This window comes from Dicentrarchus labrax, unplaced genomic scaffold, assembly GCF_905237075.1.
Source record: "Dicentrarchus labrax unplaced genomic scaffold, dlabrax2021, whole genome shotgun sequence".
Taxonomy (NCBI): Eukaryota; Metazoa; Chordata; class Actinopteri; family Moronidae; genus Dicentrarchus; species Dicentrarchus labrax.
This window is the reverse complement of record NW_026136712.1, coordinates 8,453,861-8,475,116: the sequence shown is the minus strand read 5'-3', so window position 1 is coordinate 8,475,116 and position 21,256 is coordinate 8,453,861.

Genomic DNA, 21,256 nt, shown 5'->3' with positions numbered 1-21,256 from the left:
AATAGGTTTTAAAGCTATAATATGTAACATTTCTGCATTAAGATGTCTACAAACACTAGACCTATTTTGTTGTTTATAAGTGCACTCACATTATTACAAATGCCTTTCAATGACAAAATTTCGCTTTGCACATGCATCAGTGTTGTGGCTGTCTGCCAAAAGCTGTCATAAATTGAGTTTTAGATCTTCAAGACCTGAGACCTGTAAAGACAGCATTACAGTGGTCGAGCCTCCTGCTGAGACATAAGTCCTTTAATTCTTGATGTAGTCATAACATAATAGTAGGCTGATTTAATAATTATCTTAATATAGCTCTTGAAATTCAACTAACTATTTTTCTTTGGGCCCCAAAACAAAATTGTTAAATTAGTTCAAGTGGATGTCATCCAATAAATTAACAAGAGCAGTCTCAGGGCTGTGGTCAAAATCCTGATGGGAAAACATCGAAACCGCTTTCTTTGTTCAACGGAAGGTGTGCAATGATTTTACATAGAAAATGGGATGTTTAATAGGGGCCTGTAATTGTTAATTCAAGAGTTGACTACATTATACTTTTTAAAAGTGACTTAATAGCTGTGTTTTTTTAGGGCCTGTGGGAAATCTTGAGGAGGAAAGTGTTGACTTTGCCGAAGATCTGATGCCGTGCAGTTAAAAACATTTTTGAAGATGCCTGCAGGGAGAATATCAAAGCAATTTTTACCCAGGCTTTGTAGTTGATAGGACCAAATTGTGTCATGCTAATTGCATTAGTTATAAGTGGGCAAAGGCAATACAGAATCTATACCGGATATGGAGGAACTGAAAAACTTGTCTGTCTAATGAGTTTTATCAGTAAAGAATGAGGAAAATTCATTGCATGACTTCAGGTTTGTCAGCAGGTCAACAGTAGAAAATAAGGTAAAGGAAAAGCAATAATGTCACAGAAGACCTACCTTGCATTTCTACTTTCTAATTAAAAATGCGAAGTCTCTCTTTATAGATGTCTCTCTTCATATAATGAACCTGGATTTCTTTTTCACCCACCTGCGTCTTTGCGACACGCTCTTTTATTAATTTTCTACCAGTCTGGCATTTCTCTACGGTGCCTTTTTTTTACCGGAGACTTCCTTTACCTTAGTGGTGTCAATGACATCAATCCATTTGTAATTTTAGAATTTAAATTATGCCAAGAGAGGGCATTCATATTCAGCAGCTGGAAATATTCCATTACTTTGATTTAAAGTTGACTTTAATCATCGTAAGTCTCAAATTTGGGAAGAAAAAGACAAAATTATTAATTTTGTGGGTAATAGCAGAACTCTAGTGTAAGTAATTACTGTTGGCATGGAGTAATAACTAAAGTAATAAAATGTTTTAAAGAGTAATAATTATCAATCAATTTCTAGCTGTTTGATTTTAAACTCCAACTCCAACTCTTGCAAACGTACAGATTGAACATCCCGAGTTTGCAACTGCGCAGCCTCCGTCTTACTAGCAGACACCTTAACAGGGTGACTTAAGAGAAGTTGATGCAGTTTCAATGCTGTAATGCTCCGCAATGGACATGAGCGGTGCCTTGTTGCAATGAGAAAGCTGCTCTGTTGTAGGAACTTCTCTAAATCTTTCTAGGTCGAACTCCATAATGAAATTGCCACAATAACTTTACGCAAAGATAAAGTACCACTGAGAGGCCCAACCCAGTGCAACAAAAAAAATAACCCTACCACACAGAACCAAAGCGTAATATAACACAAAGCGCAGCTAATGTCACCGTCGGACTACACAAAGCCAGAAGTAAGCGCTCAGAACTTACAAAGCACACACTAGGCTGAACCCTAACAGTTATTCCACAATTATTTCTTGCCACACAGTATAGAAATAGTATTACTACTGCCACTCTTACATGAGTGATACATACAACAACACCACTCATGCACCAAAATCAACTGCTCTTCTCTACTGAGAAGAAAGTGGATCACAAGTGTAAATCCTGCAAAAAAAAACATGTGACTAAACAAACAAAACCCACACATACATGCATGAGCATTAGGGTCACAGGACAAGACCACCACAACAGCCTAGCATTTGACAAAATCTGCCACACAAAAAGAAACAAAATTGCTCTAACTCCTCACACTCACCCTACACAGTGTGTGTGAAAAACAAAGGCCAGCACATGTCACCACATGCTATCTCTAGCATAGAAGTTAGCGTTCTTAACTAACCTACTCTAGAGCTTACCTGGTTCCTTCTCTATCTAAGACTGTTAACTCTAACTTACTAGGACTCAACTAGTCTTCGTCGGCTTTCCTGGACACACCGGGGGCCACCCCAGGGTTACCGCTCCAAAACAATAAAGTGGTGCTGGTCACACCAACACCCGCCAGCTGACTTTAACCAGGCAAGCTCTCAGAAAACCCCTACCTCATGTGGCAACACAAGCATGGACCTCCTAACTGACAAACAAAAATGGAAAACATGGGTCTAGGGGAACAAAAAAACAAACTCAACTACTCCAAACTAAACTTTAGACGAGCCCCCATTATGTTACGACCGGCTCAAAGCTACAACACATTTAAGAGACACGATATTGGTATGATGCAAAGGAATACATTTATTAACAAAAAGACAAAGGAAGAGCAACACAAACAAAGGCTGTGATCTTGTGCCAGGGAGTTGAGAGAGAGAGAGGGCGGAGAATGGATCCGCTTTTATAGGCCACGCCCACAGCTTCATGCAGGTTCCCCTTAATCATCACTCAGGACTGCACCTCAAACACAGAGACATAACAGACACATAGGGAAAAGGATAGAAAAAGTACAATGACACGTAACAGTAATAAATTCAATTTTTTTTAGTAACTTGCCCAACAAGGGTGTGTGTGAGCATTATCTAGTGTGCAGACTAGATGGATGGCCATGAAATTTATTACAGATATTCAAGTTGCCCAGAGGATTTTTTCTTTTGATGATCAGATGGAACAACATCAGTCACCACGACAGCAGGAATGTTAAGAGTCAGTCTATAGTCATCCAGAATACAACACTTAAGTTCTTTAGTGCTGCTGTCCTGGGGGTGGACAACATGAATGTTGAAATCACCAACAATACACTGTCAGAGTCAATGCAGAGGATTGACAGCACTTCAGTGTCATCAGTAAAGTTTACATAGTAATGGCTTAAAATACAGCTCTACAAGAGGAATCCAGAGAATAAGACTTCTGCTTGCATTGGAAAGAATTATTAAACAAGATTTTTTATAGGTTTTATATGTGAAACTGAAGTTGATGTAGAGTCAGTAAGAACTGCTGCACTGTCGTCTTGGTTAGTTTCAGTTAAGGTTTATTATTATTATTAAATAATTAGTTAAAACATATTTTCCTGCCAAAGACCTGACGTCTAGAAGGACTTGCAGTAAATGATAGGGATGGAGAGATTCACCGATTTTAATTGGTGGTCCGAGACAGACGTTTGCGATGCGAGTGCACCGGTAGCTTCAGTGTGCATCGGATACAACTGCCGGCTAAATGCGCAATGTATCTTTCTTTGTGTCTGCATCGGTAAAACCCATGGTTACATCGATTATTACATAGTTTATCTCCTCTGCACCAGTGTTTTCGAGGCGCCTTGAACGCACCATCACTATCTTTTTGCGCGGCGCCGCAGACGCAGTTAGTTAGTAAACAGGTGAAGAGGAGATATTAAGTGTACCTTGGAAGACACACAACAGTGCAGGAGTAGTGTGGACTTTGCACTTTGAAAAGTAAGACCTCTAGTTGATATACCTCAGTGTGAGTGATGTTTACAGTTGCTGTGGCTGTCAGTCAATAGTTTAATTTTTTACACTTACATTTGTAAGCAGTTGCAATTGTTTATTTTTGTTTAACTGTTATATTGTTGTATAAATCTCAGTGATTTCTGCTCTCACTCCTCAGTTAGCCAGCTAGAAGAGTGTCAGCTCAAGCACATCAGTCTGGCAGGCAGTAGTATGGGCATTGCACTATGATGAAGTTATTTGCACAATGCACATTGTTGATGTTGGGAAGTTTTATAAGTGTTTTGTAAAACATTGTGAAATTACAGACAGAGAACACTATTAGTAAAAGGACCTGAGAAAAGGACTGTTTGTTTAGTTTTTTTTATTAAGAGGCCAAAAAGAAATTGCCCGATTACAATACATTTAGTGTTATATGAGTAGAGAATGAGATTAAAAACACATGTAATGAAAAAAATATTTTTTGTTTATGATTTAGTGTTTATTAGGAATAAAACAATCCTCTGTCTGTACCATATTGAATTGCAGCTTCTTTTTAAGTTGGATTTATTGGTTTGCTTTATAGAAAACAATCAAGTATCAAATACATTAGAAACCAGATGTGGGCTTGTAAATTCTTTGTATTGTGTTGAATCGGTTTGAATCGCATCATGAATCGTATCGAACCGAATCGCATTGTATAAAGTCAAATCGTTGTCAAATCATTAATGAATCGCATCGCATCGTGAACAGAGGTAAATCGTATCGGCAGGGGGCTCCACTGTATCGTTAATGTATCATATTGCTGACAACGTATCGAGATGTGTATCGAATCGGCCTCAGTGGTGGGGATTGACATCCCTAGTAAATGAGGGATTTGTGCGGTAAACAATGACACCACTGACAGCTTTATCAAAATTATACCCAAACTGAGAGTTACTTTCAAAATGGATTTGTGTAGCTATGGTATAATTCCTGATAATTCTGATTCTGATTATCAGCTTAAGAAGAAGGTCTTACTTGAAGCTCCGGTCACGGCTGCTCTCCCAGGAAGGGACTTCTTGTTGTTGACAGGGTTATGTTTTAAGCTGTAATTCTGAATGAAACCAATTAATTCAGCAGTGTATTCAGTCACAGGGTCACATTGTGTTCAGTTATTAAACTAAGACAAACTCACGCAACATTTTAAGTCAGTGGGCTACACCTTTCATAAAAATTATTTACCTTTGTGTATTGAGACAAATGATCCAAAAATCCATTGCACAAATATTCAACAGTTGTGAAATAAAGGACACAAAAAAAAGAAAAATATTATTAGCTGAACTTACACTGTTGAAGACAAAAAAATTGTATGAAAAGCTTAAGGACTACTTAAATCCTAATGTTAAACTTTAGAAAATTAAACCCTTAAGGTACCCTAAAATATTCTACACTTAATCCAAGGTCCTTTTATCAGCCGTTCTGGAGCTTTTGATCATATCGCATGAGTTTCCTCAGTAGTTTTCCCTGTTGTCATGGAGCAGTTTGGGGACTTCTTGTCCAGTTTTGCTTTAAGCTTAAACTGAAAGTTCATTCTTGACCATGGAAACAGTAATTAACAAAACAATCCCTTAAGAAGGATCATTAGTGGAGCTGAATCGTTTTGCTCCTTTAGGGAAGTGGAAACAAGCTGTAATGTAGCTGACATCCAGCACATACAAAGCAACATTAGCCTTCATGTGGAGCCGTGCTTAGGGAAACATAACAAAGGTAAGGCCAATATTCAAACATAGGTTATAGTCAGTTGTAGGGCTTTTTCACTTCAATCGCACATCCTGATGTGTCTGGAAATGAACCAAATGAACCAGAGCTGAGGTGAACTGAGTCGGGTGATTATTCTCCATGGGTTTGTCACAAGCTGCCCGTGTTATTACAGGCATTACATGTTTTAAACTGCTGAGAGAAAAGGGAATTTGAGTATCTACAATTAAATTTTGTGATACGATCAAAAGCTCCTGAATAGCTACTAAATGGCGCAGTGAGCACTGTTTCGTCAGCTTCTGGTCGCAAGGTTAAAAACGATCCTTCGACAGTCCTTATCATACTCTGTCACCTTAATGAGGTTAAAATCAGGCAAAATAACCATCAATATTCAATGAATAGCCTCACCCAGCAAGCGTTCAACTTAAATTGGCTCTTGAAAGGATAGCCAAGAGCATACACACACACTCGGCCCGGCTCCAGTACCACCTCCCTCTCATTTCTCCACGCAGTCCACAGGTGTTGGGGGGAAGCAAATGAAAGTTGGCGTATCCAATCATGGCCTGACGTCAGGGCACCACCCCTCCTGGTGGTGAGCCCGCTGACAGAGCGAGCCATCTGGGCAGCAGAGAGCCAGCGACAGGCCCATCCATCCCTGTGCCCTGCCCTCTGGGCCCGCAGCCAGCGAGACAGACTGGGAGAGCTGGCGGGGATCGGCACTCCTCACTCGCTTGCCAAGCTGGAGCATGTTTTGATGATTCTAGCATTCAGTGGGGTCAAAAATGTGCATGATTCACTTTATTTAATGCAGCGTGTTGGTTTCAGCCGCGTACTTTGACTGGTCACAGATGTATCCCAACTGTTGCATTAAGGTCATAAGTAATCCTTCATATTTCTGCATAAATATGCATGTTTTGTCACTGTCTATTATAAGATTTGTCTATACAAGTGATGTCTGGTAAATGCAGGATCAAAACATCTTAAAACATGCTAAACAAATCTGGTATTATAGTTATATGTTGACAAATTCACAAAAAAGAAGATTTTTCCCAACTAGATTTTCCTCTATCTTCATCATACCCAACAATTACAGCATTAAACGTCAGTGGGAGACATTGTTGGTGGAGGAGTGAAGCAGCAATGACAGAAAAGACACAAAACATGTAAGAGAGTTAAAATATCCTTCGGCTAGGGCAATCATGGTTGACAGGAAAGTACGTGCACATAACTTAGTGAGTTCACTGGATAATAATTGAGAGGTGGAGACCGGGTGTGATGAGAAAATTAAAATTATAATTGTCTTCCTGCTTAAACTAAAAGCTTTTCTTCTCATTTGAATTCCAGAGAAAAGTTTTTTCGCTGAAATGTCACAGTTGAAACATCCCAGAGAAGGAGTCTTTGAGCAAAACATTGACATATTCCATATATGAAGGCGCTGTCCTGTGGCCGACCACTGATCAAACAGCCTGCTGACACAACGCAAATTAAACAGAATTTTGATCCTACAAAGCCTTTTGTCAAACGTTTAATCCACTTTATGCTAGTGACATCATAAGGTCAAAATTTAAATATGTAGGTTTGTGAACAAAACTCCCATCAGCCTGAACTATACCTTGTCTGTAGTAACTGGCAAAGGGTAGCATGCTAATATGATAAACTAAGTTGGTGAACATGGTAAAAATTAAACCTAATTATGAATAGTGGCATTTTGTGGTGTAGTTGCAAAGTTCAACTCTTCCAGGTGCGAAGAAGAAATTACAGTGTCCCCAAAACGACCCTAGTCATAGCCAGTGTTTGGTTTGTCCCTTTTGGGCTACTGTAGAAACATATTCTATTTCTGCCAATAGATCCCCCTAACACACTGGACCTTTAATAACATGGATGTGCCTGAAAGCACAGCTGTGACGTGAGCACTTGCAAGTCACAAACATGGGAATCTTTCCCATCTCTAACATCCATCCCATATGACACAATATACAGTATGTAGAAACAGGAAGAGAGCCATACTGTATGTCTGCAGCAGTCAGCAGTAAGACATATTCTCCATGTGTCTGTGTGCCAACAAAATAGAGAGAGATACTATATAGTGTAAACTAACCTGAACTCCGGGCAATACGCCAAAAAATGTGTTTGGTTCATAAAACATAACACATTCACATAACAAAAAGATATGAATAGTTGCACAGTAGTGACATGTATGTGTCGTAGTACTAATAAGATAACGTGATTGACAGACTGACACTCCTCAGTCATTACTCTGGAGAAATTGCAGACACTGTTCTTGAGTCTTGTTTTCTCTGTGTGTTGTTAGAGCAGACAAAGTGGTGGATATGCTCAAGGATTTTTTTTTTTTGTTCACTTAGTCAGATATGGAACAGAAGGCTCCCTCTGACATTTACCCACAATACTGTTCTTCACACTACCACCAACTGGACTCCCACTCTGTCCAAGTGAAGATGGAAGATTGTTTCAACAGTTTGTTTGGACGTAGAACACAACCTCCCCAACAACCAGCCACCTGCTGACTAAAAATGGCCGAATGCTGTTATTTAGCAGCACACAGGATGTGAATGTAGTGGCTGCGAGGCGGAGACAGACAGGAGTGGTTCATCAGGACAACAAGGAGCACCTGCGCCCACCTAGCTACACAACACTCTGTGTGTGTGTGTGTGTGTGTGTGTGTGTGTGTGTGTGTGTGTGTGTGTGTGTGTGTGTGTGTGTGTGTGTTCAAAGGAAAGCTGTGTTTGTGAAGAAGTGGCCAGGACAATAGAGTGCCTACATTGCATTAGTACAAACTGTTGGATCACTAAATTGAAAAACATCTGTTATAATTGCTGCATATTAAGGGCTCTACTCAAATATATATATTTTTTAAATTCACCGCTTTTAGTCAAAGTTTGGCATCATAGACCAGACATATTTTGGCTCTATAAAACTAATGTTGCGGCAGTATACAACAGTTTTGCGTCATTTGTGTGCATCTGATGTGTAAACTTGACATGGTCTCCTGCGATTCCTGTGATCACAACACCACAGTTATGTTAAAGTTAGCTCAGTCGCTAGGAAGGCCACCTACTGAAGAGCTATGGGAGCCATGTTCAAGATGTCAGTACTTTCACACATATTAAATATTTAAATTAAGATAAACAAAGGAAGCTTTTAGAAGGTTATTTTCGCTGGTTTATAACTGCGAGTGCTCATGTCCCATTGTTATAAGCCTGAGGACTGAAACCATTGGCTAAAAACTGTGTTTTAGTTTCATAGAAAATCCACTGCTGCCTATATTTTATTATATAGCAATTGCCACCAAACTGGGGTTGCAGCTGGGGTGGCCAGGCATTTTGTAGGGCTGGCAGCTGCAACCTAACCCTCTAGATCCACCCCTGAGATGATCTAAATATGGATCGAAGACACAATTAAAGTGACCCACAATTACTAATTAGGAGTAACTTGAATACTGCAAGTAGGAATAAGTGAAAAGAAAGCATTCTCCAGTTACAACAAGATATATCCCATGAGGATCTGTGTTTGTATCTATTTGTTTAAAGTGAATGCCTTTTTTAATTAACACTTAAGCTGAGAAAGAAGAATAAATAGGCTGGCCTATCAACCTGCTTTGAAGTCAAGTGTGTGCAGACAGTAATTCTGGTATTGATGTGCTTAAGATGGCTGCACAGTAATTATCTCTGATCCTATAGCATGGGCTGTGGCTCATTTTTATTAGTGTGTGAACCAATATGTGTTATTTGTAAGTGAAAAAGAAAACAATAAAAAAAACATCAATGGGACAATATTCTCCTGTCAGTGTATGCCTCTCTCTCATATGCATATTTGTCCCTTAGTACCAGGAGAAGGGTTGCATCATTAGCCAAAAACAGCTTGTTATTGCCTTGTTTCGGTCTGTTTTCCATCAACATGCTGCCGAGGCAGAGTGAGGTATATTTCCCATCATGTGGTAGCTGGAATATGCCCACTGAGTTTGAAAGTTCAGAGTTCCTGCGGGCCAACGCTAACCAACTTAAAGTTTCTTTTAGCCAGCAGAGCAATTTGTAGTGTGGCGTAGCGGCCATTTCCTACTGTCATCACAACACTCTCCCCTCACTGCTGCGTCGCTTCTATAAGACCCCCAAGGAGCAGCAGAGTGTAACAGCTGAATAGAAGTGAACACGTCTCTAACCCGCCTGCTATCCCCCGAGAGGAGACTGCACACACACAAACACACACTTATTTTCTCTTCAATGCTTGTACACAGGCACTCACATATGTACACACTCACACAACTATGATAACACACACACACACACACACACACACACACACACACACACACACACACACACAGAGATGCTGGCAAATATGGTATATTTTCTTCATACATTCATCAACACACACACACACACACACACACACACACACAGAGAGAGAGAGTGCTGGCAAATATGGTATATTTTCTTCATACATTCATCAACACACACACACACACACACACACATACACACAGTGTAAAGGCAGGTAGACATTTTCCTTCCTGCCTGTCAGTCAACTTTCCCTGTCACAGGTCTTAGCTTGCTTTAGCGCATGACGGCCCATCTGCATGCCATTACTGTGGGTTTCGACACTAATGGAGCCATTTCACCAAGCAATAAACTGTGGGGGAACATTAGCACCCAAGATGCGGGCTAACAACACACTAAACTGACGGGTGCCAACGTGCTGCGCATCGCTGAAAGCACCTCCAGGGCGATGCAATGCAAGGCAAGGCAACAATCATTGCAAATATTATTACGCTTTAGTTTCTTAGGCAAGGATGAAAAGAAGAAGATGAAAGCTCAGGAGTAATGTAGATATGAACAACTGCACTCATCCCCTATAGCGCAGTGGGACCTCACTCAACAGGACCTGGTAGAAAACACTGGATAAACAGGACGTACATATACATACGTGTGCGTATACATGCACTTACATGCATTTAAATAATGTATTACAGAATAACAAACATGTTACACTTACTTTTGACTTTTTGATGAGAATATAGTGCACTCTTCAATTCAAAATGGTTTTAGATGCTATTTAGTAAGATATTTTAATTTCCTATTTTCTCATCTGAGTTCTAAACAGTACAGAGGTGTTTGAAAGGTCTCACTATAGCTAATTCTAATTTGGTAAAGGCACCAACTATACCTCAATATATACCCCGACTTCACTTCTCACTCATAGAACAGTAGGTCGATGCTAGATAACTATTTATTCATACTCATATGAGTGTTTTCTGATCTGAAATCTCAGTGGTTGAGGTTTGGTTAGGTTACTAATGTTGACCGACCCATTTCAAAGTCATGTCATTTTTTTTCATTAGTTACTTCCAACTATGCTACTAAGGGAGGACAGTAAAGGTTTCAGCATGCTTCAGCTGAAGTGCTTGTTGAATGGTCAAACGACATCTCACTCAACACCTTTCAGAATTTTCGGATTTGGGTTTCTGTGTATGCCAGGTGTTTGAAGGTGAGAAAGTAAGCACTCTCTCGAGCTCTATTTTCCTAGAACTGCTTCTGTCCCTTTTTGTCTGAAGATCTGAGGAGAAGGTTTAGCTTCAGCTTAAGTGCTTTTATTTTTGCACAATAATTCAAAAGTTTTTAAGTCAGTCGCACTAGGAAGCGTTTACCCCTTTACTCCCATTTCACACACAAAAAGCAGAGGCACGTTTGCATGCACTCACATGAACATGGTCCTCACAAGGAAGGAAGTACTCATACATTAAGTCCTCACAAAGACAGATAAGTAGACACATAAACACTCATGTGGTTGATTCATTTAAAATGATGCCTCCAGATTCCACTCTATGTGTTTATGGCCGTGATTGCATGCTTTTAACATGTTGACATTCAAATTTAATCCGTTCTTGTAATTAGCCAGGCCCCACCACCACAAGCAAAAATAGAGACAGTGATTAAAACAGGAAAATCCAATCAAACATGCTTCTTATGACAGTGAACATTCACTGATGAGGTGGCAGCTATAGGATATAGGATATAATACAGTAAAAATTACCCTCTTATGTACTGTCAAACACACGTCCATGCACATGCACATTTTGGCACACACTTAAACACAAACATACACTACAACAACAATACTAATTAATCCAGATATCTTCTCCCACACAGGATATCCTTGGCTTTCATCCCCTTCTCAATTAGATTGAACTCCCTACTGTTATGTTAGTGTTTGGATTAGGAGGAATTATGGAGGAATGCTAATGTTTAAAATCCTCCTTTGCCTTTGACTTAGTGCATTAGACGCTTGACAGCTATCTGGTTTTCATAAGGAGGTGTGTGTATTTCTGTGTGTGTGCGCGTCTGAATAGTGTTTATGCTGCACATACGTGTTCGCTAAACCTTCGCTACAAGTTAGGCTTCATCCAGACCTTGCATTACTCTCCCAGCGGCCCCACATTTCGTACTCATGAGCTGAGATGGGTCAAAATGAGAGCAACTGATTCTTTAGATGTTTCCCACATGAACTTTGACCCGGTCTCACATCTCCTTTGGGACTCTGACAACGCTTGATAATCACATGAAACGCTACATACCTGACAGTTTCTCCGTTAGCTATAGTTAGCCTAGCTGACCTGAATTTAAATCAGCCATATACTGCAGACCTATACATTAATGTTAATTAGTAATCCGAGGTGATTACATGGCCATGAATAAAAGATAAAACTAATAATTCACTTTGCCAGTTCCTGTAGTTGACTCCTGATGGCTCTCACTGGTGATTCCCTTATATATAGATAGATCAAATTAACTGGGAACTTCACACCCACACAGGGATTTACAGTTGTTCAGGCTGATTAGGTGCAGCTATTCTGGGAACTGAAGCCACCAGACTCGGTGTACTAATAAGTGTACGTTGTCCTAGACCTTTTTCACGGCAGACATTTTGACATGTCATAGCATGGAAAGCACTAATAACATTAATGATGGCTTCATTCTATTCACGTCTGCCAGTAAACCGGTGAGCCAGCATGTACCAGGGCCAGAAACTGGAGGAATGCACTCCTACTGTACACATACTGTGAAAGGGCTGCAGTCAATCCATTTCTATTCACTATATTAACTACTGTTATTAGTTACACCTGTGTTTGATGAGTCCAGATGTCACCCACAAAAAAGCTCTATTAAGCTATTGTTGTATAACTGATGATGCTGATCTATTCAGGTGTGTGTGTGTGTGTGTGTGTGTGTGTGTGTGTGTGTGTGTGTGTGTGTGTGTGTGTGTGTGTGTGTTTTCACCTGCGCTTTTCACTCTATTTCTTGTCAATATGTCTGCCTTAAACATATCTGTTGTGATTGAACCAAAAGTGGTCAGGGAGATCAAACACAATCTGTAGGTGTGTGTCCACACAGTCCTAATGAGAGGTCTAATTGGGAAAAGTGAAAAACACCTGTGTGGTGTACCATATGCCTAATTGAATCTGTTGTAACGCCGCAGATAAAAAAAAGACTCAGACTAAACAGTAAATTAAATTAAATAAAATTGTCCACTAGATCTCAGGAAGAAGAGAAAATTGTCATTTTGACACTTGATTTCACTCTGTTGTACCGACCTGTGAAATGACTGGGAATTAAATGTTTGATGCTATGCTTTTAACTTATTCTGTTTTGTAGCCTAAAGAATGTAATTACTTACAAGCCCATATGGGATGGTTTGCTGTCACTCAAGCCAGCAGGTGGTGTAATTGTATGGTTTTAAATGTACTTTTTCTTTTTGTAACCAGTGAGGTAGCAAGCTTCTGTTACTGGCTAAAGCTACAACAATCAAAGAAATTTTGATCTTCAACTTTTAAATGTCACCAGATGTCAAAACAGCTGTGAGCGACAAGAAAGTATCTGGTCAGACAATTACCCAGGGCGCTTGCAGAGAAACCGGCCATACACATGAGCTGATTTGAAGTGGCTGTTAAAGAACCCCTGCAGACTTATTAAGACCTAGTACAAATGACACATTGACACATTAAAATCCACATTAAAATTCTCATTTAAATCTTTCTACCTCATTAAAAATCCCCAAATCTGTGATTATGAAAATTTTGTTCATTTCTAAAGTTTTCCTGCTGGACACAAGATGTCTCCTTGTCCAACTGAGATGGAGGGGGATACAGTTCCCTGCTTTAAGGCAAGAATAAGCCAAGGTTTAACATTAATCACAAGCATCCTCTCAACCTCCACACTTCTCACACACCCGCTCCTCCCCACCACAGAGACACTGGAGGTTCGCCTCTCCAGGACGTCGCTCGTAGAGATCAAATCAGCCTTTGAGCTGCCTTGATCTCTGCTTCTCTCCTTTGGTACTCTCCTGTTCTTCCTCGCCTCTCTATCTCTGGTCCAGGAAGAGCAGCATTGTGGATTTGAGGTCTGCCGGTCGATAACGGGCCTTGGATCTGTCAGGATTTAGGATTTATTGGTTCATTGACAGAGGCAATGTGTGTCCGCAACATCCGACTGAAAGCTTTGATGTCGCGGTGTGTGCTGGGGAGAAAATGCTGTGAAAACAGTTGCAGTTCTCACAATGATCGCTCATGAGAGGGTCTGAGTGAGATATGCTAATGGTTCCTGCATGAAACTCTGCATGTGAGTCCCTCTGCAGTGTGGGTATTTCTCTGTCCGTGCCTGCGTCCAACACTCACAAACACGTTATCCCTCCTTTGCTCTGTATCTTTTTCTCATATTCTCACCAAACAAGTCTCATGTGTTTCTCCCATTGTCTCACGCGCACGCACACACACACACACACACACACACACACACACACACACACACACACACACACACACACACACACATTCCCTCAAATGCATCACTGACATCCACTCCAGCCTGTAATGTGTCCCCCATGTCACCTACTGACTCCATCCTCCAAAGTCTGCCAGCAGTCTTGAATTATTCATCTAATATGCCCCTTTGACAAAGCCAGCCGTTGTGCTAGTTCGCCAAAAATTACAGGCAGGAAAAATTTGTTTATCTGTCTCTCTGTGTCTCACTCTTTCACTTCCTGTTATTGTCTTTTCCTCTCCCTCAGCTCTTCCCTCTGTTCCTCCGTCTCATCTTTTCACACAAACGCCACATTTCCGTCCTCTTTATTGGCATCTGCTGTCACAGTGATTTGCTAAAGTGGATGTGACGGGCAGCGAGCCTTGTTCATGCCTCCATTTGCCATACGCCATACATTTGCTTCAAGAGAATTTTTTCATCTCATTTCTTCTGCTTCTTTTGCATTCCGTGTTTGACCATGAGAGAGTGTTTTTTCTTTCCTACTATAATGTTTATTCCTTTGTTTTGTCACTGATAATATATGCAAATTGCAGCCCTGGAAATACATAGGTCTCTTTGCTTTTGATAATCAGCTCCCACCATTACGCAAACAAAGAAATTACTTCTGTGTGTGTCATTATGTTTGAGCATTACAGGGACTGCTTGACTGGTGCTGCTTGACCCAGCTCTGAGTGCCAAAATGCACCTCTCTCATCTATATTTCAGTGCACTGAGGGTGTTCTGTAATAATCTCAATTTGTGAACATGCAGCAGCGCCACTCTGCCATTTCCAAGCACCATAATCTTTAGTCACATTCCGCTAAGGTGCTGGAGTAACAAGGGTCATGACAGCCTGAAATGCTATACATGTAGAGCCTGCTGCAGCCATCTTCTGTACTTTTATTTCCACAGAAACTCAGCTCCGCTTGCACAGCTTTCTATATTCGTGATTGCTCTTAGCACTGAAAGGCTTTCAGTGAGTCAAACCTTTTTAGAATTTGACCCTGAGTGAGTTGGTTCAACCTAAGGTGCAGTCTACAAGGTTCTTGGCCTGACACCTTAATTATGGACACACTGTAACATCTGATATTATTTGAAAAATGCTCTGTGCAGATCTGAAGGTTTTTAGTTTCACAAAGTATAAAACCTTTTTAAAAGGATTTACCAAAATGAAAAAAATGGGATCAAAACATACCATTTTTATCTCGCCTATTGCTATTTTGTAACAAAGCTGCCTTTTGGTTATGGGACTTGAATTAGACTGAACCTTAAAGAAATGACGAATCTGGGTTGAGGGCAGAAGCAGACATCTCCTCTCACCTGTAAATACAAGCAATAGCACTGTGTTGTGTGAAAGGCTATTGACTTAAAGGCTATAGTATAAAATACATAGTTTTCAACAAATCAAGTCCACTTTTAATAGACCTCTTTTCACCTGCAAATCCTCATGTTTGCATTCCGATGGCGTGCTGACAACTGACTGACCACAGGCTTCTAAAAACAGTGTCTGCATGTGGTGTGCCACTGATCTCTTGCTTTCTGCGTACTCTGGATATTTCTCGGCTGGGCTCCATCCAAAGGTAACAATCCACATCCGCTAAAGCTCACATTAGCATCCTATTTGTTTGTCCATACAAATACTAATAAGTGTTAAAATGACATGTTGTTTTTACAGGGATTTACATGCCAGGCTAACTTACTCACTGGCAATTAACCCCCCATAAAACCTCAACAAATCTTTTTCTTTTTTCATAGTGAGCTTTTGAGGTGCTGGTAGGAGGATTTGTCACCTTGGTTTCTAATTTAACTCTTGAGCATGCTAATAAGTGTATTTTCCAAAATGTTGAGGTATTCCTTTAAAGAATATGTGTGTGTGTGTGTGTGTGTGTGTGTGTGTGTGTGTGTGTGTGTGTGTGTGTGTGTGTGTGTGTGTGTTTAACCTCCAGAGGCGTTTGGCCCTTAAAGTCTAGTTGGCTCTCAGGCTTAGCCCTCCATTTACAACAAAATCTTACTGCCTCTCTCTTTTCCTAATGAGGGCTGGAGGGATGTATCGGGCCTTTAGCTGTTTTCTCTTCTCTCTCTCTGTGTTTTCTCTCTCTCTCTCTCTCTCTCTCTCTCTCTCTCTCTCTCTCTCTCTTCTTCCCTCCTACACTGCAGTCAGGCAGGCAGTGTTAAATATCTTGTCTTATTTTATCCTCCGGCCTGCCATCAATTTCAAGCTGTTCTCCTCTCATTTACAATGTGCCACACCATCCATGATATCAGGATGCACATCGGCTGCCAAACGTACACTTCTACTCATCTCGCCCGGTGCAAAGAGACGCAGATGAACAGTTTTAGCCGCAATCCCTCACTAGTGCCAACCAACTCGACGTTCCCTCTGTGGGAACATGCTGGTTCCTCCAAGCACATTTACGCATCATTTGATTCAATTTCATGTACCATAAAACTGTAATAATAGCAGAATCAATTATGCATTTTTTTTTTCTTTCTCTCTCTTGTCAGTCCTAATGGTGTCGTGTTACCACTCCATCACGACTGCCTGCTTCATGTTTTCATCCTGACGTGAAGCTGCTGGTTGTCTCCCAGAAGAAGCTGGATGGACATGAGCAAACGTTCTCCTCACACACACATCACCCCCAGAGGTAGACTTGTAGTGAGATGTGTGAGAACAAAGCGCTCCACTGCTCTCTATAGGCTTCTTCGTGACAGTGCATTACTTTAATCCTCCGGGAGTCATTTCTGCTGAGCACTCAATTGTCCAACATTTTGGTGCTGTTCAGCTGCAGAGGTACAATTAGTTTCTTTCTTAGTCCAATCTGTCAGTTGCTGTCTAACTGTGACAAACTTAATGTCACTTGAGATGTAGAATTGCACAGTTTCAAGTGAGCAATGGACGCTTTTTGACTAAATACTGGAGAGATGCTGTGACAGATCTTCAAATTATGTTTAATTTCTTTAAAAGGATCAAATGAGCCCCTGTAGGTAGAGAAACTCTTTATTTAGCTAATAAATCATTCCCTAAATCAACTGAGTAAACACGGTTTTGAAAGTGTTTCTACACTTGAAGTGAAACTCCAAATAATGTTACTTCTACCCACATATTTCTGGGCAGAGACCTCATCCAACCCTTTCATATTGAGGCAGTCTCAAGGTCCAGCTTTCCCCTCACTTCTATCATGTCAATTTTATTTTCAAGGCACTGATAAACCTCCCGAGTTGCATCATGCTGTTCAGGCGAGGCAGCGTGGGCCCGGAATTGTGAATCCTGCTACCTTCGGGGTCACCTTAGATGTTAGCTGGAGTGTCGGAGCTCTTTTTAAAAACTTTCTCTTCTCTATATCACTGTATCTTCCTGAGTCAGCAAGCATGCCTGCAGTTTGTGAGAAATTTCAATGTCATATCATAAGGAAGGACTACTGTGGACTCAAAAATACCGGGCCAGGAATATTACAGTACACAGCAAGGCCAAAAGTATGTGGACACACAAACAATACAGTCTTATATGATTTTTGCAGCGGTGGTACTCAGATCTTTTACTTAAATGCACTACAAGGAGTTTTTAGCTGGTTATGAAACAGTCTGAATTTAATACTGAAGCCTCTATGTGACCTACACACACAAACAAGACCATCAGTGAGCAGATACTTACTTCAGATACTACAGATACTTATTCTTGCCTGCCGCCGGGTTGGATTTGGTCAATAAATCGAGGTGGTAGAAACACTACCACTTTTGACCACAATTACGGGGACTGCTAGAATTGACACAAAATGAAAGTTCCTTGTTGCTGCTTTAAAAAACAGTAAATACCGCTGTGTGTATTTATTTGCCTATACTATGTAGTGAGGTAGAAGCTGAAAGTAGCATGTAAATACTCAAATAACGTACAAGTACCTGAAAGTTGTAGTTAAGTACGATACTTAATAAATGCATTCAGTTACTTTCCACCACTGGATTGTTGAACGGTTTTGTACAATATTTTGGAAACTGACAGTCAGTGATGGAAGAAGCACTCCAGTCTTTTACTGAAATAAAAGCACCAGTACAACAATGCAAAAATACTCCATTCCAAGTAAAAGTCCTGCGTTTAAAATCCTATTTAAGTAAAAGGGCAGAAGTATTGTCAGCTAAATAAACTTAAAGTATTGATTGATGTATTATTATTACTATACACAACATTGTTGGGACGTGAAAAAGTTTGAAAACCACTGCAGTAGGCCACTTGAGTAAATGCGTTTAGTTGGAGGTCGGTTACTGATGTTGAGCTTTGGCCATATGCTAATTACATTCTACTGTGTCAGACTTTCCATATTATTCTTCCTTCAGTTGTTGACAGCATTAATGAAATTCATTAGTGATGGTCGAGTCAATGAAATATGAGTTTTAATTAATATACTTACTTAATTTCTGCAACAGTCCTTCACCCCCCATTTATTCAAAATCAGGATATTAAAAGAAATTAGTTTTCCTGACAGATTCTGTCGGCACTGTTAACACACACACACGCGCACACACACACACACACACACACACACACACACACACATACACGCACACACAGTTTCCTGTGTCATTTGAAGGGTAAATTGAATTAACTTTGCGGAATAAGACAGAGTGAAAAGAAAGAAAGAATGTGTCGTCCAGATAACTCATTATAATGAGTCCCACTCAAGGGTCTGTGTGTTGTTTTATATAATCTGGCTGCACACAGAGTCAGCACATCACAGCGGATGAGTGACAGATGTAAACATCAAAGAGGCTAAATTCAAGCCTGAAGTCTCAAAACTATGATGAGTCATGTCCGTGCTTCTCTGTAACAAAGCCTCTGTGAGTGTGTGTGTGTGTGTGTGTGTGTGTGTGTGTGTGTGTGTGTGTGTGTGTGTGTGAGTGGGTTGGGGGTGGTGGTGGGCTCAGCATCGTCCTGCTCCTCTGCTGTCGTTCATGAGCACAGACCTATTCTGGTCCCCTCAGCCTCCTCTCTTACGGCAGAGAAATGTGGGCTGACACAACAGAGTTTTACAAAGCCCAGCTGGCAGGCTTTGTTACGCAAGCATATTACAGCTTTGTTCCTGTCGGTGCATTACAGGAATAATCCACCCGAAAACACGTTAATACTGTCGCTAAAACAGCTATTGGCATTGTACCCGACATTTCCGGACCCATTTTAAGGTTTGATAGTGTACTTCTTATTGCTGCAGTTAACTGAGAGTGGATTAGTGATAAGTGAGTTGTTTGTCTGACACTGATATTACTAATAATACTGATATTATTACAGTGAAGCATCCCAAAGCCAGCTATTTTGAGAGGTCATAACCGTATATTATATTAACTACCTTTAAATGTAATGTTTGATGCCTAAACATTACATCTCATTGTTATGTCTTATTGTTTGCCAAAACATTTTCTTCTTTTCAGGAGAACATTTTAGATGCAGGCTGTTTATGCTTTAATCAAAGGGCTCATGTATACTTGTATACTCCTGTATTGCTAAGCATTTGCCATAGCGGTTATACATTATAGATACTTCATTTGAGTCTGTTCTGAAAGCATCTTGACAACGTGACATTATCATTTACCTGTTACGTTATCATTATGTTTAAAGTATAGGATTTAGTGGCACCTGGCGGTGTAGTTGCAGACTGACTCTTCACCCTCCCCTTCTAAGTGCAAACAAAAAACTACGGTGGCTGCAAAATGCATGGAAACTAGAGCCAGTGTTGGTTTGTCCGTTCTGGGCTACTGTAGAAACATGGCCGGCGACAACATGGAAGGCGACCTGCAGCGTCTGTATAGATTATTCTCGAATCTTACAAAAAACACATCAACCACAAGGAAGACTTTCCAAACTGCTGTTACATTTTTATGAGAATGTGAAAAGAAGATACACAGAGACAAAGCAAGAAAGAGACTAAAAACATTTGCATATTACTGGATAAACCATCAGCAAACAAAGTGTGTAAACACAGAACACAGTTTGTACAGCTTGATATAAAACAACCATTTTTTAAATATCCCGTCCAGACATATTAATTTCTTTTGCTGATGTGTTTTTCTGCATGAAATAAAAGTATAATTTCCACATTAAAATCCTTAAAAAGTCATCTACATCATTAAAAATTCCAAAATCTAACACCGAGGCTGTGTACAAGAAGGGGATGAGCAGACTCTATTTCCTGAGAAAGCTGAGATCCTTCAACGTGTGCAGCAAGATGTTGGAGATCTTCTACCAGTCTGTTGTTGCCAGTGCCATTTTCTTTGCTGCTGTGTGTTGGGGCAGCAGCATCAGAGCCAGCGACACCAACAGACTTGATAAAATCATCAAGAAGGCTGGCTCTGGAAAACAACAGGTCCATTTCTTTACCTTCACTATGGTATTGCCCCAAATTTCCATCTAAATTAGAGAATCCAATCATTAAATTTACATGCGACATTGTGAAAAAGATACATAGTAATTTAGGCACCAGTGGAATTTCCCTCCCCTCGTGTCCCCTATGGAACAATCCCTTATTATCAACAGGTGGGAACCAATTATCTGATAAAGCATGGCACAGTCTGAATATACATAGGCTCAGCCAAGTGCTGAGGGATAGTTCAATGCTTCCACTAACTGCGCTCAAGGCAAATTTTGGACTGAGTAGCAGCTCTTTTTTAACATACCTACAATTTAAAGCCAACTTAAACAGATTATCAATGCCAGGCAGTGCCATCGGTTGCCACAAGGAGTTGGATGAGACGTTGGAGGCTATCGCCCATGGGAGAGGAGCGGTATCCAAACTTTATAGGCTTTTATGCCTTTCCTCCCCCAATTGCAATACCTCGACTCAATTGCAGTGGCAGCAAGATCTGGGAATTAATTTGTCATCTTCTGAATGGGATAGCTTGTGGAGGAACTCAATTAATATGAGCAAATGCGTAAGATATAGAGTAATACAGATGAAGATAATGCATAGGGCATATCTAACTCCGGTCAG